General features: G+C 36.8%; 1 long non-coding RNA gene across 1 annotated transcript in view; it reads left to right on the top strand.

Moving 5' to 3' along the window:
• The window catches only part of LOC102138819 (uncharacterized), a 996,710-nt gene that overhangs the window by 70,277 nt on the left and 899,795 nt on the right, over window positions 1-26,638 (top strand). The window contains exons 3-4 of the long non-coding RNA XR_010577829.2: window positions 13,756-13,870; window positions 18,242-18,335. This is a non-coding gene — a long non-coding RNA (uncharacterized lncRNA). The remainder of the gene's footprint in view (window positions 1-13,755; window positions 13,871-18,241; window positions 18,336-26,638) is intronic.

The following is a 26,638-nucleotide window of genomic DNA, read 5'->3' as shown; positions in this document are numbered from 1 at the left end:
TTTCTACTTGCCATTTACAATATAACTTACATACAACCTTATCTCCGGGCTCCTGTAACACCATTTGCTTACCTCTCTCATAGGAGAAAATATATTACACTGACATTATCTGCTTCTGTACCTGTCTCAACTTTTTGAAAGTAGGTTCTTCAGTAATAGAGACTAGACTTATTAATTTCTATATTCCAAGCACTAAGCAAATAGTTGTTCAATATACATTTGCTGAACTGAATTATACATGTGAATCTTGGCTTCAAATGGAGTAAAACTTCAAATAAATCATCATTTAGATGGGTAGGAGACACTGCAGACTGTGCAGCAATTCAAGGTGATAATATGACTCAATAGTTCTCAGGATTCTTTGAAAGAAAATATACTTGAAACTCAATGCTTTTTGGGAAACCCTATAAAAATTACTACACCTGCCTTCGAATTTATTGCTAAGTTCTACAGTGTTTAAATGAAGCAATGAGGACATCAATACATTCAAGAATACACATGTATGGATTTGGGAATAAAATGACTTGAACTTGTCACCAGAATATTTTTAGATCTTATGTGGGCAACATGTTTCAGGAAAGTTGTTGTTTGCCCAGATATATTCAGTGTACCATTACTGTAAGCATAATGCTTGGAAGTAGGCAGTAGATAGTCCCCCTTTTTTTTTTTTTTTTTTTTAGTTTTCCTTAAGATATTCTTTCATGATGCTCTGTGAATTAGTGTGGTCTATAAGCTTTGTTTGAAATCCTTAAATGAAATTGTGATGGATATTGTGACATTGAGTATGGGGAAGGATAGATTATGTGACCAAGTAGACAAAGTTATTATACACTGAATTAAAAAAAAAAAATCAGTTCACTTCAGTAAAACCCAGACATAATACTGAGGAAAAGTCAAAGTAGAGAAAGTCTTATGTTCAGAGCATTACTACATAACACTTAGATATTTTATGCAAGAATTTCTGTATTAATGAAGATAAATAAGTTAGATGCATTTTTAGTATTCATTCTTCTATTCCTAATTTGTACAAACAACTTTAATATTTATATCAGTGTAAGTCATAAAAAAGTATATAACCACATTTTCATAAAAACCCTGATTTTAACTTGCTATTCTTAGAAATTTGATTTAGATTTGATGACTTTTAAGTAAGATCCCAGTTTGGGGGATCAAGCAATCTTATAAAAAAATCAAGATTTTTTAATATATCAGAAATTGATAGGTTTGCATATGTTAATAGTAAAACTTAGAAACAGCAATAAAGATGACTTCCACTTCTGGCAAAGTTAGAGAAAGAGGGTTCTAGATGATTTATTATCTGACACGAAACAGCTAAAATACCAGACAAAAAATATTAAATGATGATTTTCAGACATTGGACATCAGAAGCTGCTGGGTGGTAATCTTTAAGAAAGGGAAACTAAATAAGGTGAGCTTAATGACTTAATGAACTTACTACCCCCAAGAGAAGCTCCAGTCTCTCTGCAGTGCATGGTAGATTTTCTTGGTTGTGTGGATGAATCAGGATATCTGGGGAGGTCAAGAGAGCTAGAGTTACAAGGAAGAACACCAGCAAGAAGAGAGATGCATATAGAGAGTGAGAGAGAGATTGGAAAAGACTGCCTTTCTAGTCTTCCGCTCAGTACTGATCTGCTCACACATATAAGAAAACTATTGGGAGGCCAAGGTGGGCGGATCATTTGAGGTCAGGAGTTTGAGACCAGCCTGGCCAATACGGCGAAATGCCATCTCTACTAAAAGTACAAAAATTAGCTGGATGTGGTGGCACGTGCCTGTAATCCCAGCTACTCAGGAGGCTGAGGCAGGGGAATGCCTTGAACCTGGGAGGCTGAGGCTACAGTGAGCTGAGATTGGGCCACTACCCTCCAGCTGTGTCAACAGAGTGTGACTCTGTTTCAAAAAAAAAGAAGAAAAAAGAAAACTGTTGGAAGCTGAGGCCACCAGAAAAAGAGAAGACATAATCATTACTGGGACCTACTAAAGGACAGGAATAGTTCATGATTCTACAAGTTAGTGTGAAAACTATTGTAATTCAAGGGACATTGTTCAGAGTATTCAGAAAGGTACTGACTCAGTAGTAGAACAAAGTTAGACTAAACACATGTCATTGTTGTCCCTGAAATAGCTTAGAGAGGGGGTAAAATAAAACTTATGAAGAAATGATGACTGATAATTTTCCAAATTTGATGTAAACTATCAACTCACCTCTCCAAGAAATTCAGTTATCCTGAAGCATGAGGAAAATACAGGAATATGAACTGAAAAGCTTCATATTGAGCTACTTAAAACAAATAATACAGTTTCAAAAGCAGCCAGTGGGAACAGAACCATAACATACAGAGGATAAACATTAAAATGAGAGAAGACTTCTCATCATAAACAGTACTGTCCAGAGTACAGTAAAACAATGTCTTTAAAGAACTGAAAGAAAAAAAATCTGTTGACTTAATATTCAATACCCAATGAATATATCTTTTTAAAGCAAAGGCAAAATACAGACTTTTTTAGACATACGAAAGTTGAATGAAGTTGTGTGTGTGTGTGTGTGTGTGTGTGTGTGTGTGTGTGTGGGGTGGAGGTGGGGAGATATGAAACTGAAACATTTTGTATACAATGAAATTATTTTGTTTAAAACAGACTATTATACCTGAAAGGTGTTTTCTGTAATCCTCATGATAACCACAAAACAAAACAAAAACAAAACAAAACAAAACTTCTACTAGATATACAAAAGGTAAAGGGAAAGGAATCAAAGAATACTGCTACAAAAGTAAAAATAATCAAATCACAAAGAAAGACATGAAGAGAGGACTAACAGAAATAAAGACCAAAAACATCAGGAAACGATCAAGAAAATGGCTATAGTACATTTTACCTATTGACAATCTCTTTAAATGTAAGTGGATTGAATTCTCCTATCAAAAGGCATAGAGTGGCCAAATGGGTAAACAAAACAAAACAAGATCCAACAATATGACACCTATCTATAGGAGATTCGCTTTGGTTTAAGGATATTCCTAGGCTGAAAGTGAAGGAATGGATAAAGAGATTCCATGCCAATAGGATACAAAAGAGATCAGTAGTGACTCTACTTAGACAAAACAGACTTTAAGTTAAAAACTGTCGCAAGAGACAAGGAAGGTCATTATAGAATAATAAATGAGTCAATTCTTTAAGAGGATATAACAATTGTAAATATATGTGCACCCATCATCAGATCACCTAAATATAGAAAGCAAATATTAACAGATCTGCAGAAGGAAATTGACAGCAATTCAGTAACAGTTGGGGATTTCAATATCCCACTTTCAACAGTGGATACATCATCCAGACAGAAAATCAATAAGAAAACCACAGACTTGAATAACACTATATACCAAATAGATCTAACAGACGTATATGGGACATTCCATCAAACAGCAGCAGAATACAGATTCTTCTCAAATGCATAAGGAGCATTCTACAGGATAGATCATATGTTGGACCACAAAGCAAGTGTTCATTAACTTAAAATGATGGAAATGATATCCAGTATCTTTTCTGATCATAATTTTATGAAACTAGAAGTCAGTTACAGAAAGAAAATTGGAAAATTCACATATAAGTGGAAATTAAACAACACATGATTGAACAACCAATCAAAGAAGAAATAAAAAAGATTTTAAAAACCCTCAAAACCAATGAAAATAGAGACACAACATGTAAAAACTTATGAGGTGTTGCAAAGAAGTTCTAAGGGGGAGTTTATAGTGGTGAATACATACATCAAAAAAGAAGACAGATCTCAAAAGAGAAACCTAATTTTAAACCACAAGAACAAGAAAAGAACAAACTAAACCCAAAGTTAGCACAAGGAAGGAAATAATAAAAATTAGAGCAGAAATAAATAGGGAATAAAAATAAGAAAAATTAAGAAAACCTGAGAGTTGGTTTTTTGTAAAGATAACTACACTCAACAAACCTTTTTCTAGACCAAAATAAATAAATAAATAAATAAATAAATAAGAAAAGACTTAAATAAATAAAATGAAATGAAAGAGGAGATGCCTCAGAGATTTTTTTAGATAAAAGGTTAACAAGAGACCATTATGAACAATTCTATGCCAACGAATTGGATAGCTTAGAAGACATTGATAAATTCCTGGAAACATAATAACCTACCAAGACTGAATCATGAAGAAATAGAAAATCTAAACAGACCAATAGCAAATGAGATTGAATCAGTAAACAAAAACCTCCCAACAAAGAAAAGCCGTAAGACAAGTTATTAGTATACCTAAAAACAGATTGATGTGACACTCACTAAAAAACCAAAAGAAAGTAGAAATGGTTTTACTAAATTCAAGTGCAGAGCATTAATGAATTCGAGGAAGTAATAGATATGTTACTCAAACAGACAAAGGGTAAAGTTAAGGAATAACAAATCCATTCATGCTTAATAACCTTTTCATCACTCCTAGAAAAAAGACCAAATTCATTCATGGACTCATAATGCCCTACTTGCTCTAACTCCTGCCTAACTTTTAAGCATCAGCTTTTCCCCTGATCTTTCCTATCTGGTCTCTAGCTTCACTGGCTTTGTTTCCTGAATGCAATATACTGCCTCTAAAGTTTGAGCCTTAGCAAAAATTTTCTTTTTACCCATAACGTTTTCTCCTCCTCATTTTCTAGTAAACTCTAAATGGTTAAATCTCAACTTAAAAGTTACTTGCGGCCAGGCGCAGTGGCTCCGGCCTGTCCTCCCAGCACTTTGGGAGGCCTCGGCAGGCGGATCACTTGAGGTCAGGAGTTTGAGAGCAGCCTGGCCAATGTGGTGAGACCCCGTCTCTACTAAAAAGACAAAAATTAACTGGGCGTGGTAGCTCACACTTGTAATCCCAGCTACTCAGGTGGCTGAGGCATGAGAATCGCTTGAGCCCGGGAGGCAAAGGTTGCAGTGAGCTGAGACTGCGCCACTGCATTCCACCCTGGGTGACAAAGCAAGACTCTGTCTCAAAAAAAAAAAAAAAAAAAAAAAAAAAGGAAAAAGTTACTTGCTTCACCTAGAATGACTTACTTCTGATATTTAATCTTGTCACTTTGTGACTTTTTGTGACTTTTCCTGATAGGACTTACAGTAGTTTGTAATTATAAAGTTTTACGAGTACAGTTGACCCTTGAACAATATAGGTTTGAACTGCATGGGTCCACTTATACATGGATATTTTCAATAAAAGTCATCCAAGTGTGCCTGATCCTTGTGCCTCTCTTCCACCTTCTCTACCTCTTCGGTCTCTGCCACCGCTGAGCTGAGATCATTACAGGCATGAGCCACCGGGCCTGGCCTCGTGTTTCCTTTAAGACTTTCAGGCTGGGCATGGTGGCTCACACCTGTAATCCCTGTATTTTGGGAGGCCGAGGCAGGCAGATCACTTGAGGTCAGGAGTTCAAGACAAGCCTGGCCAACATGGTGAAACCCCCCCGCCCACTCCCACCGTCTCTACTAGAAAGCTGGGCATGGTGGTGGGTGCCTGCAATCCCAGCTACTCGGGAGGCTGTGGCAGGAGAATCGCTTGAACCCAGGAGGTAGAGCTTGCAGTCAGCCGAGATCTCGCCACGGCATTCCAGCCTGGGCGACAGAGCAAGACTCCGTCTCAAAAAAAAAAAAAAAAAAAAAAAAAAAGACTTTCAGCCATAGTTGGTCGTTAGTAGTTACCTTCTGGAGGAGTCAGAATTTATATGCAGATTTTCAACTGCATTGGAGTCAGCACCCTGAATCCCTGCTTTATTCAAGAGGGAACTATATGTAATTCATACCTGCCTCCTCTATTAAACTGGAAACAACTTGTATGTGGGGACTGTCTTTCTGCATTGTGTCTCTACCATTGACACAAAGTAGGAACCAAAAAAATTTGTATATCAATAATAAAGAGAAGGGGGAGACCAGCTCAAAATAGAACAATGAAACCAGAATGAATAAAATAAACACAAAAATGGAACGTTAAAGTCCAACATAGACTGAGACAGTAAGAAAACATCTGTAATTCTGGTCCTCTTGCTTGAAAAACATCTTAAGATATTGAAGAAGTTATCTGAGAGGCAATATAGTGTGATGAAAAGATTTGCTCTTGCCTCCACATAACTTGTGCATCATGGCCTGGCTTGCTTTTGTCTGCTGTATGCTACCGTTATTATTCTTTACTTTTGCAATGTCCTTTTCCTTCACTTTGATTTAGCTAGGACATGGCTTGCAGACACTCAATGAAAAATAACATCACGAGGGAATAAATCAATGAATGACAATGGTAGAAGTTCTCATCATGGCCATGAATGCTCCTCAATCTAAGAAAGAGAGTTTTTAGTGAAATAATGATGCCGTCAAGGTACCCAGTGCTCCATGAATCTAAAGTGCTACTCAAGACTTTTGTTGACATCATTTACCTTCTTCAGTGGCATGGTGTGTGTCCTCCTGGCAATAGCGAAACTACTGGCTTAGAAAAAAACCACAGTCCCTGTAACCACAATCATTCTCCGAGTCACAGGGAACACGGATAATGCAAACCTTGCTGCTTCAGGAATCATTAGAGGCCTTTTTATAGTTTGTTTAGATCCAAAACTTAAAGAAAAAATGAAATTCTTAGTCTTGTTTCATTAAGTTTCTGATTTAATTTTATTGGCTAAAAAGCACTGTGACCCAAGCAGTCACATTTATAATAAATAATTGACTATATATTTATATATAATTTAAAATGCTTTTCATCTTATATAAATTTGTTAGAAAAGAGGTGGATTTCATTTTCTATTTCTGTTTTAGAGTCAGTATTGCTTTGGGGAAGAAAATAAAAAAACAACTGTAGGCTCACAGAAACAATAACATATTAAGAAATATGCATGTGTGTGTATATATGTTATATATATTTTATATGTGTGTGACTATGTGTGTATATGTGTATATGTGTATATATGTTATATATTGTTTATATGTGTATGAATATGTGTGTGTATATATGTTATATATATTTTATATGTGTGTGACTGTGTATATGTGTATATATGTTATATATTCTTTATATGTGTATGAATATGTGTGTGTATACATGTATGTGTATATATGTTATATATATTTTATATGTATGTGAATATGTGTGTGTATGCCATATTGTGCTATTCCAGAAAGTGTATTGGCTTCTTTTACACATGTCCACTTTCATGTAACCATTTCTTCCTTTTTAGTAGAAAGCCCACATTTTCAGATGCTACTCTTTATTTTCCTCGACCAAATAATGGATCATCTTAAACACAAGAACAATAGATAGAAAGACTGCATGAGAGATTCGTATGTCATAGGTGAATAAAATTCCCTTCCTTCTGGCTTTCATTTTGGCTGGCAAAAGCACCTAGGATGATAGGTTCTATGTAGAGATATGATAGTGCAGCACAGAAGTACTTTTTATTACCCGCTTATTCATCCTATGTAATAGGGATGCAAAGTCAACACTTCATGGAAACACCAACAACTCATGCTGACATATACCACAGTGACTCGCACAAAAGCATATTCATCCTATGTAATAGGGATGCAAAGTCAACACTTCATGGAAACACCAACAACTCATGCTGACATATACCACAGTGACTCGCACAAAAGCAGCTCATGCCCAGATGAACTGCTCTTGAATACAGAAGACAGATTTCGGTTCTGGACAGTCAGGGTGGGAATTGTATCTGTGATAATAATGGCACAAGGCAGACAGAAACTATTTTTAAAAGAACTGCCTGGAGGCCAGAGGGTTACTCCCAAGGGGAGAAAAAAAATCAGCATTTCTATCTTCACTTCTAAGTGTGGAGCTTTGACTTTCCCAGCCCTGCAAACGGTAAAAGTTAACCAAATGTGGATTAGTAAAATATGCCACAGAGAATAACAGGGAAAACATGGCCATACTATTCTGCATAGTGCATTCCCTGTAAATCTGTGATTAATATCTCTGCTGCTTCATGTGGCAAAAAGCAATCTCCATGGGTAGAAAGAGAAAATGTACTTAGTTACCTTCAATCTCTTATGTTGTTATCAGTTAGTGCCTTTGAATAATATATGCCCCTGACAACTATGGGAGTCATAAACGATGCATAATAGATTGGAAAACATATTCACAAACTAATGATATTAAGTCCTCAACTCAAAATACAAACCTTTGGCTCATTCATATCTCTGTACCGTTGACATTTGAATTCTAATTTTGTTCATTTGAAAATATGGGCTTATCTTTTAGTTTATATTCTTCAAAAGTTTTGTCTCCCAGTAACCGGATTTAAAAAAAAAAAGAAAACAAAAAATTCAGCCCCAACTAGATTACTCTTCTTCCAAATAAGTTTAATTTTATGTAGTCTAATTATTTAATTACTTTTTCTTCTGAGTGCTCACATCAAATATCAAGAAACACCTGTGGGCAGGGAAGACCGTAATCAGGGATCTAGAGAGAATTTCATAAACACAATATACTTCTCAACATATTTATCTCAGAGGATTCCAGAACTGTTCATTTAATAGAGTAACATCTTTAATACTGGGCCATCCTTCCCACTCTTCATGGATAAATCATTGCTGTTAAAATGTTTAATCTCAGAGAAAAGGAAGTCGAGATAGAGACATTTAAACTACTATAAGAATTAAAAGCGGCCAGGTGCGGTGGCTCATGCCTGTAATCCCAGCACTTTGGGAGGCCGAGGTGGGCGGATCATGAGGTCAGGAGTTTGAGACCAGCCTGGCCAAACATGGTGACACCCCGTCTCTACTAAAAATACAAAAATTAGCCAGGCATGATGGTGTGCCCCTGTAATCCCAGCTACTCAGGAGGTTGAGGCAGGAGAATCACTTGAACAGGGGAGGTGGAGGTTGCAATGTTGCAGTGAGCTGAAATCACACCACTGCACTCCAGCCTGGGCGACAGAGAGAGACTCCATTTAAAAAAAAAAAAAAATTAAAAGCAAAGGTTGATAATGCTTGTCAGAAAAACATGAGCTATTTAAAATCAGGCGTTAAAGTTACTTTGTGTAGGAATCTGTTGTTCCTGAGAGCTGGATGCAGTGGAATGAGAAAGGAAGGACACCACCCCCTCATCTCACTTCTGCTATTTTCCAATGCTTGGTTTTCATTTGTTTTAATAAAAAAGAATTATTGCATTGTTTAAATCACAGCGTGTAATAATAAGCATTTATTGAATACTTACATTTTCAGCTTAAAACCCAAGCTAAACAAACACACATCAAACTTATAATGATTTGCTTTAAAAAAGCAACGCTATCTACTAATTGCTGCCCTTGTTGGTCACTATTGCCTTTGCAGATCAACCTCTTGAGAGAGTGTCTCCATTCATTTTCTCCAGTTAGTTGCTTCTGTGTTCTTCAAACTACCGCAAGTGAGCTTCTGAGTTCGAAACGAAAATCCAATGATCAGTTTGCCAAATATAATTGATGTTTTTATTTGCTGATATGTAAAAAATTACGTAAATGCTGCATAATTCATCCCTTCATTTTCTTGCCATCTCCCAGTTAAAAGCTGCCAGTCACTGACTGTGCATCTTCCGATTCCTTTTGCTATGCGTTTATAGGTGTATATACGGGATATAGGTGGATTAAACTGCTTTTCATTCCTTGCTCTTTAATCACTTAAATCCCACAGGTCTCTCCCTGGTGGCACATCAGTGTGGGTGGGCCTCCTTCGTTCTATTTAATGGCTATGCTGTGGATGCCCCTTGCTGTATATATGTAGCCTCTTTGCTGATGATGAACGTTTATGGTATTAACACTTTTGTTTTTGAACAATATTTCAATGAGTATTTTTAATAGGGTTGATGAGTCATAGGCAAGTGCACTCAAAAATTTATAAATATCTCCAAGTAATTACCAAAATCATTCATCTTTTCTCATCAACAGTAAATGAGAGGCTGGGTGTGGAGGCTCACGCCTGTAATCCCAGAACTTTGGGAGGCCGGGGCGGGCGGATCATGAGGTCAGGAGATTGAGACCATCCTGGCTAACATGGTGAAACCCTGTCTCTACTAAAAAAAATACAAAAAATTAGGTGGGCATGATGGTGGGCGCCTGTAGTCCCAGCTACTCGGAGGCTGAGGCAGGAGATTGGCGTGAACCTGGGAGGTGGAGCTTGCAGTGAGCTGAGATCCTGCCACTGCACTCCAGCCTGGGTGACAGAGCGAGACACCGTCTCAAAAAACAAACAAACAAACAAACAAACAAACAAACAAAAAGACAAACAAAAAACACTAACAGTAAATGAGAATTCACATCTAGTATCTTACATCTGGGCCACACTTATTTGGTGTTGACTATCTCATTGTGAAAAATATCTTATTTCACCGATTATCAGTGAAGTCAATCCCCTTTCCATGTATTCACTGACCATATGATACTGTTACTTTCTCCTTTATAATCTTTGTTAATATATTATAGCATGGTTTGCCTATATATATTGGTTTCTAGGAGATATTTGGCTTAAAGGAATTGAATCCTTTATGTGTTTCAAATCTCTCTGCCATTATGTTGATTTTAAATAATTTTAATGGTATATTGTGTTGAACATGTTTTTTAAAAATTTTATATAATCTGTCAATGCTTTTATGATATTAAGACTATGTGACTTGTTTCTGAAGGTCATAAAACATTACTTTATAGTTTGTTCTGCTATTCTGCATCTTTAATCTATTAGGACATTACTTTTCATTATATAGAAATACATGCATATATATACATGAATATGTGTGTGTGCATGTGTGCATGTATTGCTAATCAGTGTTCTAATATTTTTCTGCTAATGGAAATACAATGTCCTAAGCCATTTATTGAGTTGTTTATAATTGCTTAATGATTTTAGTACTATCTGTGTTATAAAAATGAGCATATTTCATAGGTCTGTTTTTAGACTTTCCATTCTTTTGTTCTAACAATTTGTCTGTGTCTGTAGTAATACTGCATTGATTTTATTCCTTAATTATCTTGTAATTTTGATAACTGGAGGGCATGTTTGTCTATATTACTATTATTTTCCAGTATTTCTTTGTTACTTTAATTTTTGTCTTCAGTTTAATCTTTGAATTAGCATATCAAAGTCTCATGAAAATCTCCAATTGGACATTGTGGTATAGGTGGGATGTGATTACTTTTAATCATTTATTAATATGATTCCACTTATTTATATCATCAAAAATTTCTCAAAACTTTGTGATGTGTGGTCACATTTTCCTTTTAATTATATACTTCCTATTGTTTTTTGGCAATTTGTTTTATGAAATGAGAGTTAAAGAGTGTGACCAGCCCTCCTCTTTCATCTAATTCTCTTACTTCACTTTATGCATTAGATATAGCTGACCACATCTTCCAAGGACCCCAGAACTTCCCTGATTTCCTCTTACATCTCGGACACTGTTCTCCGTTTCTTCTCAGATATTCACTTAATTTAATCAAAATCCTACTCTGATATCTCTACTGAGAATAGGATTTTGTTTATCTACTGGAAACTGCTACTAAAGTATCATCTCCAGTTTAACACATCTGATGTTACAATCTTCTCAAGAGATACACCATCTTAAACCTGTCTTACCTCCTCTCTTCCTTAAGTATCTTAGTGAAAGATACCAGGAAATGTTCCCTTAATTCTTTCTCACATATGATTGTCCTTTCTGCTAAACTTACACAGTAACTTCTTTAGCTCATCAACTCCCCATTGTCCTCAAAATTGTCTTGTCCATCAAGATTCTTTCACCCACTGCCATAGCTTGAGTCACTTAAAATGCACATCTGTCAATATAATTTCACTGTCTTTATAAAAAATATCCTTAGTTCCCCATCACCAACACAAAACTATGAGTTTCTTGACCTTGAAGTCATTTGACCATCATCTGATCCTTGCCCATTTCTCCAGGGCAAGAAATGCTCTGGAGAAATTTCTTGAGCATTTCTTGCTGCTCCATCCATGCTTCCCATTCCATATAGTTTGATTATATAAATACACTTGCAGATTCCCAATATACAAAACTCTACACATGTCTCCACCTTTTTCTTGTTGATCTCTGTGATTGAAATGCTTAGATTCCTTCTTCTCAAGACTACTTCCTATGCATGCTCCAAGGCTTACTTGTGGCTAAGTCTTTCATTAATCCTACTCCTCAGTAGGGGGTCATTGTGCCTCTGTTAAGCACCCTGTAGTTACTTCACTATAGCACTTGTCATTTTCTAATCGTTAGGTTATTTTCCTTTCTCCTCTAGATTCTGAGGTTTCTGAAAACAGAACTGAACCTTTTATCTCAACTTCTCAGACACATATCACAGTTCCTATCTCTTTTGTGATATTTAGTAAATGTCTAGCCAATAGCTACATAAAACTGAATGGAAGTGACCAGCATAGTTGAATGTAAGTGAAATAAAATAACCACTCAAGGAGGCCTCTCAGTATTAAAACTGTAATAGGATATGGAAGTGTTTCTGAAAAATCAGTGCCGCTACCATCAGTATTGTGGGGTAGCTCTGCCCTGCTTAGATTTCTTGGGTTTTGCCTCTGATTATCAAGAGTGTCTCAAATATTTAAGACCACAGGGAATCGTGGAAAAATGTTACTTGACTTCAGAGATAGTGAAGTCTGCATCTAAAGTGCTAAGGGTGGAAAACCAGGTTGCCCTTTCCCTGTTTAATGTCTGAGTGTTTTCAGAAGTTATTGTAACCAGTGTGGATTCAAAAGAGAATATGTACTCTCGTTGCTACCCTACCAACATTCAGAGCCATAAACCCAGTTTGCTATGTATTTCTTTTTCCAACTTGGGGGAAGAATATTGACTAACAGGATTGAAGACCTTGCTTAAGATACAAACTGGTGCTGGGCATGTTGGCTCATGCCTGTAATCCCGGTACTTTGGGAGAATGAGGCGGGCAGATCACTTGAGGTCAGGAGTTTGAGACCAGCCTGGCCAGTATGACGAAATCTCATCTCTACTAAAAATACAAAAATCAATTGGGTGTGGTGGCACACGCCTGTAATCGCAGCTACTTGGGAAGCTGGGGCATGAGAATTGTTTGAACCTGGGAGGCAGAGAGGTTGCAGTGAGCCATGATTGTACCATTGCACTCTAGCCTGGATGACAGAGTGAGACCCTGTCTTGAAAAAAAAAAAAAGACAAAAGGTGGGCTTTTATTTTCCAACTACCTTTATCACCTCTGTGTGTCAGTAAGGAATATCAGTAAGATACTAAAAAGTGGCTGGGCCCAGAGAGGACATTTGTTCTATATAATAAACTGAAGAAAAAGTCAATGCAAGAAATAAAGATAAATGTAGTGCAGAATAAAAACATATGTTAGTTGTAGTTACATTTATTTATAAAGATAAATTTAGTGTAGAATAAAAATATGTTATAGTTACTTACATGGAATATTCTCCTATACCATTTTTAAAGAATAGCAGTAATTTACCTCATTGTATTAGTCATTTGATTGATTGATTTTACTTAGTTAATCCACCGATTTGCCAAAGAAATAGTACAGCTACCTACTTATTCAGAGAAGGCTCTGGAAAGTGGGAGCAGCTGTTCCTGTCTGTTTACTTTTTGTCCACAAATTCCCAACCTGCTTCTCCTGGTGATATGGTTTCTATACACAGTGACTTTAGTATGACTTTGACTTCCGTTTCAGCAGTGCGTGTGAGAGTTTCATTCAAAGAAATGAATATACTACTCTCTTCTTTATTTTTTGTAGAAATGTGCAGTGGTCTGGCTCACAGGGATATCCACAAGCCAGACCCAGAAAGCCTTTGCTACCACTGATGAAGATGCGAAGTCCACAGCCCTCCAGCCAGAAGACCCTTGGTCTAGTAAGTGTCACACTGTAATTCTGTGATCTCAGAGTTCCCAGGAGATGAGACTGGTGAAGAAGCAAGGCTTCTATGGGTCCCTAGTGTAATCTTGGCTGAGGGAGAAGGGTCCAATAATTCCTGAAATATATTTAAAGGAAGCTGTAAAATTTCCTGCCAGAAAAGTTGCTCTGTCAGCTTCCATTCCCATAATATTCCTGGCTGCACGATTAGAGCTTAAACGCTTATACAGTCCTTCAATTTTGTCAGTTTTCCCTAAACACTTCTCAGCTTATGTCACATATCTACATGTGATGGGAATATACAGTTCCTCATCTACTACTTCAGTTTCCTGCATAATCTGCATCCACACCGAATAACCATGAGCAGAACTCACTAAATGGATACGGAAGACTTCTGGAAGGATTTTTCAAGGCACTAGGTGAAATTATTTAAAAGCCGACAGATTCTGCAGACAAGCATGTCAGCTCCTCTGACACCCCTGAGGATTCACACCCTGAAGAAATTTGTAAATGTGAAACAGAAGCCCAACAATTGGACTGTGCAGTGACAAAAACGTCGCTCTGTCCAAAAACCTGAGTAGGTGAAGGAAGTTTATTTTGCGTCCTCTGATATAAGTCGCCTTGCCAAGTAAAGAATGAGAGCAAAAAGTGCTATTTAGTTTCATTATCTTGTTTTGCCTTTGATTACAGGATTCCATGCACTGGATTTTTACAGACGAAGAATAGGAGTGTGTTGAGAAGGGATGGGATGGTGATGAAATTAGAAACTGAATGGTGGTTGTATTGGTTCCTGAACCTTGTTATTCCTCCTACCCCTAAGTTCCATTTCAGAAGGGGTCGCAGGATGTGGGTGACTCTGGCTGTCAGAAAACACAATTAGTCTTCTTACCTCTCACCACTGTGCTCTAATTCTGAAGAGTTAGGTAGCAAAACAAGCTCTGCCCTGAGAGTCTATAGGCAAGCTGAACTGTTCAAGTTGGAGACCCGGCAGACAAGTCCCCAAAGAGCTCGCTTTACCTTTCATTAGCAGGATGGGAAAGATTTATTGCAATATTAAAATAAAATGTTGAAAATGTATTTTTTAGGAAGTCTACAGTGATTTTTGTCAATCTGACTTCTATCTGTTCAAAGAATGCAAAATTTCCATAAGGAACTTACTATTAATAGAACAAACAAAACTTGTTTTTTAAATTCTCCTTTAGTTTAACCTTTGTTAAAACACAATTTGGCTATTCGTCTCCAAGGACTGAGAAAATAAGCCACAGTCTTTCTTTCACACAAGTCTTAGAAAGGTTTTCAATAGTGCTTAACTTTCTGGTATGCCACTAATTAAAATTAACTCTTCGGGGAGATTTTAGAAAAAGTATTCTTAAATTATAGAGGTGCTACCACACGTTAGGTTTTGTTTGTTTATTTAGGTCTTAAATCTCTATGAAACATCACTCTTGGAAAATGTCAGTGTATTGATTATGTTCCAAAAATGATACCATACCCTTTTATTAGACCATATCCAGGAGGCAATGAAAATTTATCTTATCTGATGTGACATTCAAAACAACAGTCTAGAAAACTAGGAGAAAAAAAAATCCAAGAGCTATTTAAAGTAATGGTGTGTGACCTTCATAATCACTTATATCAGTTCTGTGGCTGTATGTTTTTTATTGGTCCTAAACTTTTGCTTTAGTTAGTAAAATCATTGCAATTAGATAAAGATGAAATCTTGTATCATATTTTTGTACTATTTGGTACAGCACGTTTTGAATACTGGACCATCAATAAATGTTAGCTTACGTTAGTTGTGGAAAGCTCAAATGGAAAGCAAAATAATAATAAAAATAATAATTACATTGCAAAATCAAAGAATGTTAAGGTTGTAAGCATAATATAAGTGATCCAAGTGACAAGGTCTTTGCCTTTGGGTGCCTAATTTAACAATGAGGACCTATTTGATGGCATTGACCGTAACAATGGAGAGGGACGCAATCATGAACAGGAGTGAAGTGCACCTGCTAAGCTGTGAGAAAGCGGAACTAAAACTAGCAAATTTAAGACACAGCACAGCCCTCCTACCCATATCCTAATACTGATATGCCTACAGCTTGGAAGCAGAGGCCAAGTACAATCGAGGAAATCCTTTTCTCCACAGTTCCCTCTTCCTTAGCTTACCTACTTAGTTTTTTTTTCCCCCTGTTTATTTCTTTTATTTTTATTAAACATCAAATTGGACAATAATTGTACATGATAGGCTCCTGAAATAGGCTGAATTGTGTCTCCCCAAAATTCTTATGTTGAATCCTAATCTACAACCCCTTAGAATGTAATCTCATTTGGGAACAGGGTGGCTGCAGATGTAATTAGTCAAGACGAAAGTGTAGTTCATGGAACAGAGGGAGCCTCTAATACAATATAATCGCTATCCTTATAAAAAGGGGAAATTTGGACCCAGACATACATGCAGAGCACCAGAGGCCAGGGAAAAGGCAAGGAAGCAATGCTTCCTCACAGCCCTCAAGGACAACCAACCATGCTAACACCTTGATCTTAGACTTCAGCCTTCAGAACTGTGAGGCACTAAATTTCTGTTGTTTCAGCCACCCAATTTATGACACTGTTTTATGGCAGCCTGAGCAGACTAATACTACTCCCTTTGTGTAGACTCCCTAAGTCACCTTTTCCAAAGTGATCTGATCATCAGAATTGTTTGTGCAGCTTTTAAAAATATAGATTTTAATGGAAGTTCTCACAACAGATTCTGATTTAGAAAGTTTGGGGTGGATCTGGGAATCTTTATTAAAACAAAACCATAACGACAGAACTAAACAAAAAGTCTGGTCTATGATTCTGATGCAGAGTTGGATTTAAGAACCGCTACTCAAGGGAAAAAATACAGAGGCAATTTTTCCAACGTCAAGTAAGCTGGTTCTTTGGTTCTAGTGTTTTTCTCTGATTTAGTTGGTGAGCTTAAAATGTGTCTTCCTCTTCTGGGTTTCATTTTCTCTTAGGCGAAATGAGGAGGTTGGACCTTACTGTAAAGCACCAAAATCTGTAGTGAAAGTTACTCTTGCCAATATTCCTTCCCTATTTATGTCAGTGATGAGAACATATAGAATGTTTCCTTCATCGTTGTGCACGTGGCAGTCAGTAACAATTCTACTTCCCTGTGTAGGTTAAGCTCCCCATCCCCAGGAAATGGAATCCAAATTAAAGACGTGTGTGCAGGTGGCTTATTGGAAGGTGAAGCAAGCAGGGTGAGCGGAGGGAGAACTTGTACTGCCATAGAGTCTCAACAGGGGCTCAAACAGTTCCCCCGCTGACGTGTGAGCTGAACTAAGCCTTCAGATATTTCCCAAATTGAAGTTAGGGGGCTGGGCTTTGGATACCACATTGATTAGCCACTCACTGCATGTGGGTTACTTTCAGAGAAGGCGAGGAACCTGTGGGAGAAAGCATCCTTCCGTTGAGGACAGCTCCTAAGGAGGAGTCAGGCTGAGAGAGGTGACAGGAGTGCCTCAGTTCTAAAGATGGCTGGTCTCCTGGAGGCCACCAAAGCACCTCCTGCAGTTCATCTCCTGCACATTGGATTCTACTTGTTTGGGATATTCACCCCATCTGAGAACAGCTTCCCCAAGATTATGGCTGGCCTCTCTTCCTGGGCAACTTAAAGAGAGGAATGTTAGTTGGATAAACTATAGTTCTTATTGCTTGCTGCTCATAAGCCAACACTTATCTCCTCCCTTACTCTCCTGCCTATTTTAAATTCTCATCACCCTCAGCTGCCCCATCTGTTGGTCTATGTGACTTGCCTGGTGGAATGAGCCACTATCATCAACTGAGCTTTCTCTGACCATGACTGCTGCTATAGTCAATTTACCACCACAACTGGACAAAGGAGTATCAAGGAGTCTCCTCTGTGAATCACCTCAATTCCTGAGTAGTAATTCTTACTACTCATTGTTATAAGATAATATTCCTGAAAGAGGTGTGTACATTTAACCTATAATTTGTATACTCTTTACTGTTTTTTATAATGGACATGGGAAAGACACTAAAGTTACTTTATATGGAGCGTTCATAGCTGTGATGGTTAATTTTATGTGTCAATATGGCTAGATCATGGACTGCCCAGAGATTTGACTAAATATGATTTCAGGATATGCCTGTGAGGGTGTTTCTGGATGACATTGGCATTTGAATTGGTGCACTCAGTAACACCGATGACATTATCCATCAGTTGAGGGTCTGAATAGAACAAGAAGTGGAAGGAGGAGGAACTCACCCTTTTTGCTTCCTGTCTGACTACTTGAGCTGGGCGTTAGCCTTTTCTTGTCTTTGGACTGAGACTCACACCATTGGCTTCTCTGCTTTTCAGGCCCTTGGATTCAGACTGAATTGACATCGCCAGGTTTCCTGTATTTTCAGCTTGCAGGCAGCTGACTGTGGGACTTCTCAGCCTCCTTAATCATGTGAGCAAATTTCACTTAATATTGTAAAGATTGCTTTAGTCAGCTGGCCAGGTTCTTAAATTCTTGAAAGTAAAAGTGATGGCAGGAGTTGACACTGAAGTGCTATATAACCTGTGACATGAGAGAAGGACTTTCTCTTTTTTCTATATAATCTTCATCCAGAATTACTTTTGGAATTGGCCAGAAGAATTTCAAGCACTATCTTTTATTGTGAGAAATACAATAATACTAGTTTAAAAATCATATATTTTGTATGCTAGATTGTTGTCTAAAGATATCCCAGGACCCCACAAAGACATAGTTACTGAACATCGTGTTCAAATACAGGTTATAATTATCAACATTAAGGTCCTTTAATTCCATATTCTGTGTATTTAGAATCCTCTATTAGGGAACCAGTATCACTCATGATAAGGGAAACAAAAGGCAGTTCAAAATGCATATATTTATTTATGTTTTATATGCTTCAGATTTGAGAAGTGTATTCTGTCTTATAAACCCACAAAGCCTTAGACGATAGCTCCGTGATTGGTTCATCAATCTATCATGTTAGGCAAAGCTTATTTCCAAATGTAACAACAAAACACATGATTAAATGTTACAATAAATAGGAAATATGGTTTCTAGTGAAAATGAAACATCCTTGTGTGTACTATCCTAATAATTTATGTCAAGGCTCTTTACAGCATCTTACCAATCTCAAATTTCCAATCAATGATGAATCCAGATCTTGGGCCTTGCGTGTCATCATACAGTTTCCTTTTTATAAGGAAGAGCTGCTTTCATGTGTTACATTACTTCATGCAAATTACACATCAGGTATGCACCAAACAAATTGGTAAAGTAAATTTTGTTGTGATCTAATTCCCGTAATAGTGTTTCCTAGGAAAAATATATTTGAGTTTCAAGTGTCATAGTCATAAAGGAAATACTTCCCCTGCCTTCCTTACCTCCCTTCCTTGATTTTCCCCACTCCTTTCCTTGTACTTCTTCCTTCTCTTTCATCCTTTCTTAAATATTTATTGAACATAAATTATGTGCCAGGACCTGTGATGGGCTCCAGGGGTACAGAAATGAAATACACTACCATTCCTTTAAAGAGTTCATCGTGGGCAAGGCAGGAAAAGAAAAACATAAGCACATACATACACACATAGATAAATGAGTAACTGCAATACAGTGCAATAAGTAAAATAGCAGAGAAATATGCAGAAAAAAAGAGGGAAATCTTAGTCCTGAGAAACTTTGCAAAAAAGATAATGTCCTAACCCAATGAGGTTGAGGAATTTCTTCCATGTGAGGAAATAGGAACATAGTATTACAGACAGAAGAAAAGGCAGGTCAAAGATCATAATGTTAGTAAAGCATGACATATTTGGGAATTGCAAATTCCTCAATATCACTTGAACTTAGCCTACAGTAGGAGAGAGGTAAGAGATCAAGCTTCAGAGACAAATGAGGAAGATCAAACAGGTTGGAATGCAATACCAGGGTTCCCAGATTTGAATCTATTGGGAAAAAGCATCAGCAGAGTCATTATGTGAGCATCAAGAATGGTGTGTGTTAAATCAAGTTTAGTCTAAAGCTGCCTCCTCGTGTATGTTAAGTTTGGTGTAAAGGTTTCTGTGTAATTGTGACTATAACCTAAATGGACCTGTATACAGACTGTAGCCTATTCTTTTGCCAGTCACTGAGTTTTTGCCAATCAAAGGTTGCCAACTTTTCAAACAATGTTCAAATAAGGCAAACAGCCAATTTGGCTGTTTCTGTACCTGACTTCTGTTTTCTTTTTTTTATATCATTTTCCTTTTTCTGTCTGTAAATTTTCTTCTACCATGGGGTTGCACTGGAGTCTCTGAGCCTACTCTGGTTCTGGAGACTGTCTGATTCATGAATCGTTCTTTACTCAATTAACCTCTTTTAAATTTAGTTTGGCTAAAGTTTTTGTTTTAACAATGTGCAAGTGCACACATGTGTGGGCCAGTAGAATTCTGGTAATGGTTATTAGGCCGAGTTGTAGAGTTGGGGGGTATGATAGTTAATGGTGTGTCAATGGTGAGTGGGACACAGGGAACCCAGATTAAACCTTGCCTGTTGGTACATCTGTGAGAGTGTTTCTAGACAAGAATAACATTTATGTTGGTAAACTCCGTGAGATAGATGGCCCTCCCCTGCATGGTCAGGCATCATCTCTTCTGTTAAAAATCTAAAGAAAACAAAAGGTGGAATAAAGAAAAATGTGTGTGTGTTTTCTTTTTTTTCCCTGTATCACTGCTTGAGCTGGGACATCTCATCTTTTTATTTTAACTTTTATTTTAGGTTGAAGGGTACATGTGCAGTTTTGTCATATAGGTAAACTCAAGTCCATGGGTATTTGCTATACAGATTATTTCATCACCCACATCAAATCTACACATATCAATACTAACCTTTAATGTAAATGAGCTAAATGCCCCCATTTAAGAGGCACAGAGTAGCGTGCTGGATAAAAAATTAAGGCTCAATAGTATGTTGTCTTCAAGAGACCTGCCACACATGCATTGACACCCATAGGACATCTTATCTTTTCTCCTCTGGTTCTTCAGCTGGGATTTACATCATGGTCTGCCCTGCTTCTCAGGCTCTCACACTCAGACTGAATGGCACTTCTGGCTTTCTGGTCCTCCTGATAGCAGACTTGTCAGCCTCCATGACTACGTGAGCCAGCTCCTCATAATGTGCCTTTTATGTGCGTTTATATTCTATTAGATCTCTTTTCTCTGGAGAACCCTGACTAATACAGATGATTAAACAAGGTTAAAGGCAAAGATGCCAGTTAGAAAATAATTATGGAGTTGTTAGAAATTGTAAAAGAGTATAGCAATATCTCTTATGAAGACTTAGAGGGAAACATGTCAGGATTTAGTGGCTGATAGGTCAAAGCAAGAAAAAGGAGTCATGGCTTAGTCTTTCATTCTAATTTGGAAGACTGAATGGTTGAGTGCAGTCATTACTGAAGATATGAACCTTAGAGAACAAGCAAAAACTGCATTAGACCCATTAAATTTGCAGTACCTGTAGGAAACTTTAACTTGTGTTTTTCTTTGTTGCTTTTGTAATGGGAAGTTTATTTTACCCTGCATATTTTTTTTCTCTCAGTTGTCTTAGCTAGATCAACATAGCAGCACAGCCTTGTGTATGTTCCTCCCTGAGACTGTTGCCATTTTGAAAGAGTGACTTAAAAGGTGTTTAGCGTGCTTTGTACAATACTCAACATGCTACTTTGTGCAAATAGATTCACATACCTTTGGGTGAAGATTTTACCATGAGCCACCCTGAAGTTATCCATAAATGGACAATGACAGATTTTTCAGCAAGTTGTCACCTATTTTCTTTCTACTTTCTCACTATCTTTAAGTATAGCACCTCTGACATTGAAGTGTTTTACAAATGGTAACTCACTTATCTTCACACCCTTGCTGTGAAATACAATTGTGATGAGAAAACCTGTGATATTTTGAGAGGCAGGTGAGGAGAAAGTCAAACACAGACTATTGATTATCTATCTCTTTCCTGAATATCAGAGGGGGAAATTATTGCAGGACTATTCATTTCATTTTTAAGTATTTCAGAAGCTTGTTTCTCCACAATTTTAATGCCTTGCAATTATCACTTTGCTGCTAATATCCCTAATCTCATTAAATTACCAATTAAAAAATTAACCCAAATAATTCTTCACACCTGAAGATAGACGATTTCTAAATGTCATATCTGGTATTTCTTTCTATTCTACCTGAAACAAAGCCAAAGAAACTATACTTCTTCTAAATGCATCTCAAGTCCTATTCTAACAGAAGTTTATGAAATAGGGTTTTGAGGGAAACCATAGGAAAGATTTCTGAAACAATGTATTTGCAAATTATTTGTGACATATACATACCAGCATGAGCTTTTTCAATTTTTCTCATTTGTGAATAGCTGGAACTCTGATGGGCTTGTGTAACTTTGGATCTAAGACTGCATTGTTCTTAATGTTCTCATTCCAATAATTGTTGCTGCTTAATGTGTTTATCGACTCAGATACAATACTATTTTCTCAATTCATATACACCTGGGGAAACACACGTTAATTAAGCAGACTTCTGATTTTTAGATGCTCATAGAACTGATTGTGCTGATGAACATTGGTTATTATTTCACGAATGACTCTCAAAACAACACTGTGCTCCACGTTAGTGCTCCGAGCCTCAGAGCTTCAGAGTGACTCACTTAGCAACAGGAGTACAGCTGGGAAACTGCCAGAACTGAAGAAAATAAAAGATTTGAAAATCTGTGATCACAAGCAATAGTCCCTATCACTGCACATTTTGAGCCTAGTTTGGCTTGTATAGCCACTCACATGGCCTATACAGCCACTGCATAGCCAGTGTCTCAAAGAAACTGTCAATTCCAATCCCAGTTCTCTCTCGTTCTCACTGTAGCTTTAGGTATCAATGAAAATCTCTGATATGGTTTCCTCCTTTGCAAATATTGAGTTTTTAGTTCAGCAAATTCTTGTAACAAAATTATTCCTTTATCAGGCTGTCTCTTACCTGTGCGCTTTCAGAGTTCTGAATGCTTGTAACAGCTTTATGTATGTTTACTAGAAATTGGAAACAAGCGTGATAGCCTTCTCCCAGTGAATGGATAGACAAACTATGCATGCATGCAATGGAATCCTACTGAGCAATCAAAAAGAGAACACATTATTGATTTATGCAAAATATCATGAGTATTAAATGCATATTTCTAAGTGAAAAAAAGCCGTAAACAAAGTCTATATTCTGTATGATTCAATTTATATGACATTGTGGAAAAGGCGAAGCTATAGGATGGAAAACAGTAAGAAGCATCAACGATATTCACAGATTGCAGTGCATGGGGGATTCAGCATAAAGGGACAGCACAAGAGAATTTACTGGGTTGATCCAGCTGTTCTGAATCATGACTGTGATAGTAGATACACCACGCTGTGCATTTGTTGAAACCAGTAGAATTATATATCACAAAGAGTGATTTTACTCTATTCAGAAAATGGAACACAAACCAAACCAAATGAACTAACTATATTAATGAGAATAATACAATGAAGAGGTACGTAGGGAAATAAAAGAACTTACTTAACACTGGAAAAAAGGATTTTGATTGGGTGATTTAAGACTAAAGTCAAAATGTTCAATACATAGATTTTCTATTCAAGTTAGAAAATAGTTCACAGGTGTATGAGTTAGCAGTTCTAAAACTAGCAGGCCCTGGGTAGAACAACTAAGTAAATATATTGTAGCAATTAGAGCCAAAATTGTTGCTCTTGGAGAAAGCTCCAACATCCTTGAAAAGGCTAGAATTAACTCTTGATATTTGATTTGAATTGGAGGCATCAGAATTAGCTTGATTTATTTTTAATAAGTAGATTGATAGATAGATAGATAGATGATGGATGGATGGAAAATAGAAGATAGATGGGTAGATAGATAGATAGGAAATACATATGGGTGTATATGTAAGCCTGAATTACTATACAGACATCTATTTCCTAAGCTTTATCAACTAAGAGAGCCTAGAAATAATGACACTCTGCAGCATTGAGCATAGCATATTCCAAGATCTCTGTTTCTAAGTCTCAAATACCAATAAAAGCAATCTTGAAGAAGTGGTGTATTCCAGAGGTGGGGTAGAAAAAAATAGCAGATGGGCCTGGAGCATCTTGTGGTACCAGAAAGTAAGGATATGCTCCAAAAAAAAGATAGGTGGCATGTCAAAAGGTCAAGGAAGAAAACCTGACAGAGTTCTCAGTTTTAAAAACTGGAACATTTTGGACCACAAACTATAGTAGTAGTAGTAATGGGTTATAACCTCCAGAGAAAATAAATATCTAAAATTCTATACTGAAATAAATAAATTGAATGAATAAATAAGTGGTGAATAATACACAGCTCTTTCTTATGAAGAATTCCAACAAATAAGTGAAGAAGGAAGAGAAAGAAAGAAAATCACCACTAGAACACTGGGGTAGTAATTATTTTGGGTAGGAGCCTCCAAGGGATGCAAATTAGTAAGCAAAAATTTGAAGAGAAACAGGATACTTGCATAGTCTCAAATTACTAATTACGAATGAAAAAGTAGTATATTTTCAATCAAGAAACTAAGGCAAAGTCACCTTCATTTGATCATCACAGTTCTCCAGTAATAAGACATATTGACATGTGCAGTCTAATGTGATGCACTGAGACAGGCATATTGCTTCTGTGGTACTCTTGTTAATAATGAATATTCAACCTTCATAATAAAACATCAAACAAACCTGAATTAAAGACATATGTCAAATTAACTGGCCAGTACTCTTCAAAAGTGTTGAGTTCATAAAAGAAAACTAAAGACTGGATTTTTTTACAGATTGGAAGAGATTAAAGAGACTAGCAATGAAGGGCAATTCCAGATCTTGAATTGGAACCTGGAACAGCAGCAGTAAATCTATTAGTGGAAAAATATATGAAATATTAATAAAGTCCATGGTTTAGTTAATTGTATCATACCAATCAACATTAATTTATTTATATTGCTATTTGTACTATGGGATACAAGAGTTTACAATTAGGGGACACTGGGGAAAGGGGTATATGGGAACCACCAGTGTATTTTTTCGATGTTTTTGTCAATCTAAAATTATTTCAAAAATAAAATTCAAAAAAGTAGACATTGTTATGATATAATTTGATGAGAAAGCAGGGTGTTAGCTAGTGTTGCTCATTATGTGTATAGCAATGCAATACTGTTTCTGTGAAATTAATGGGTCTGTTACAAGAAGCTAAAAGGCAGTTGTAGGCTACTTTCGTTCTCTTTTGGGTAGAGAACACTGCAGTGATTTGTGGGATGGTACAAGCTTGTGGATCCTCAAGGGTAGAGTATGACTAGCTCTTCTTGGCATCCTTAGGCTCCTTTAGATTCATCAGAGTTGGTCATGCAGTTGACGGCCCACACATAGAAAGGATACAAAGAATGGTATTTATGGACATGAGCTTGGGGTGAGACTGCTTGTGCCTGAATTCAGCTTCATCACTTGATTTGTGGTCTTGGGCAAATTAATCACCCCATGCCTCAGTTTCCTCATCTGTTAATCAGGAAGAGAAAATAATAGTACACACCTCTTAAGATTATTATAAAAATTAAGTGAGAAAACATTTGCCAAGTACTTAGAACAGTGTCTGGCATTAAGTAAGCCCAGTATAATTTTTAAACAAAATTAAATTGAATGAAAGTAAGAAAAATAGAAAATTGCGTCTTAGAAACTCCAAATTGTTTTGGGTGGATAGCATACATACAGGCACTGTTTTAAAACATTTTACCCAGCAATATAAAAACAAGCACAAATTAGCTTTGGTATAAAGAACGAGTACTTTACCTGCCAAGTGAGGGAGTGAGCCCAGTCAAGTGATAGTAATCAGGGAATGCTAAAGATAAATCATTTTTTCATAAATATTATGTATCTGATGAAGCTATCCTTAAGGGTACTTCATCATTTTTAAGAGAGATGAATTATATTTTATTTTTGAATAGTTAACACATTTTACTACCAATAGCGAGAACAAGCATCTGGTTCACTTAACAATACATTTAAACCAGCAGCTTTTGTAAGTTCTGTAACTTTGACAGTTGTATACACCCATCATCATTGCAATTATCACCTCTTTTGGTAATTTAACCTCAATTCCTGATCTCTCTCCTAACACATACTGCACTATTTTTATCCAGTTAGCCTTCCAGTGCCTCGATTCTACAGATTTAAAATGAAGATTCCTCATATTTTCTTTAAAAATAAATTCTTTTTTCCACACCATTTTTTTCAATTACATAAATGTGTAATGCAACTTCACTGTCATTTTGGAAACTTTTTTGTACTAAACTCAATAGGTAAACAATTCTTAAAATTCTTAATTTGTTAGTCAATGGGAATATACTGAATACTGGCTAATGCCAGACATTTCACTAAGTACTAGGGATACAACAGGGAATTAGTCATTGTCCCTAGACACAAGGAAGTGAAGGGTAAGCAGAGGCTTACTGAACGTTTCATTTCTTTCTCACATTCTCGATCTTACTTGCTGTTAGTCAGAGCTGGGAGACTAGTCCTGTGGGCTCTAAGTAGAAATGACACACATCATCTTGAGCTGAGGCAGTGAAGTGCGCACCATTAATTCTTGATGCATGGTGGCTGAGAGCCATGTTTCCAACAGAGCCTGAGATATATTTGCATGTAGGAGATTTATTTGGGAAAATCCTCTAAGAAA

This window comes from Macaca fascicularis, chromosome 9, assembly GCF_037993035.2.
Source record: "Macaca fascicularis isolate 582-1 chromosome 9, T2T-MFA8v1.1".
Lineage (NCBI taxonomy): Eukaryota > Metazoa > Chordata > Mammalia > Primates > Cercopithecidae > Macaca > Macaca fascicularis.
This window is presented reverse-complemented; position numbering and strand designations above follow the sequence as displayed.